This window comes from Aotus nancymaae, unplaced genomic scaffold (genome assembly GCF_030222135.1).
Source record: "Aotus nancymaae isolate 86718 unplaced genomic scaffold, 86718_ANA_hifiasm-v0.15.2.pri h1tg000001l, whole genome shotgun sequence".
Lineage (NCBI taxonomy): Eukaryota > Metazoa > Chordata > Mammalia > Primates > Aotidae > Aotus > Aotus nancymaae.
Window position 1 is genome coordinate 7,342,811 of NW_026988412.1, and position 1,030 is coordinate 7,343,840.

The window sequence follows — 1,030 nt, forward strand, 5'->3', positions numbered from 1 at the left end:
AGCCTCCTATACACCTGGGCTATATGGTATAGCCTATTGCTCCTACGCTACAAACCTGTGTAGCAGGTCACACTGCGTACTGTAGGCACTGAGTACTGTGGGCAACTGTAACACAATGAATGGTAAGTATTTGTACATCTAAACATAGAAAATGTAAGGTAAAATACAGCATAAAAGACAAGAAAAAAAAAGGTACACCTGCACAGGGCACTTACCATAAACGGTAAGTTGCAGAACTGGAAGTTGCTCTGGGTGAGTCAGTGAGTGGGGAGTTACTATGAAGGCCCGGACACTATTGTACATTACTACAGACATAAATACTGTATCCTAGGCTACACTCAATTGATTTTTAAATTTTTCTTCAGTAATAAATTAGCCTTAGCTTACTCTTTTAACTTTATAAACTTTAAAATTTTTTCTTTACTTTTTGACTTTCTTGTAACTTAGCTTAAAACAAAAACACATTGTACAGCCGTACAAAAATATTCTTCATTTTATCCTTACCCTATATGCATTTTCTATTTTAAAAATTAATTTTTTTTTTTTTTAAAGATGGGGTTTCACCATGATGGCCAGTCTGGTCTTGAACTGCCGTTCTCAGGTGATCCACCCACCTCGGGCTCCCAAAGTGCTAGGATTACAGGCATGAGCCACAGCGCCCGGCCTTTTTTTGGGTTAAAAACTAAGACATGCTGGGCACGGTGGTTCGTGCCTGTAATCCCAGTACTTAGGGAGGCTGAGGCGGGCGGATCACCTGAGGTCAGGAGTTCACGACCAGACTGACCAACATGGCGAAACCCTGTCTCTACTAAAAATATAAAATTAGCCGGGCGCGGTGGCTCACGCCTGTAATCCCAGCACTTTGGGAGGCCAAGGCGGGTGGATCACGAGGTCAAGAGATCGAGACCATCCTGGTCAACATGGTGAAACCCCGTCTCTACTAAAAATACAAAAAATTAGCTGGGCATGGTGGCGCATGCCTGTAATCCCAGCTACTCAGGAGGCTGAGGCAGGAGAATTGCCTGAACCC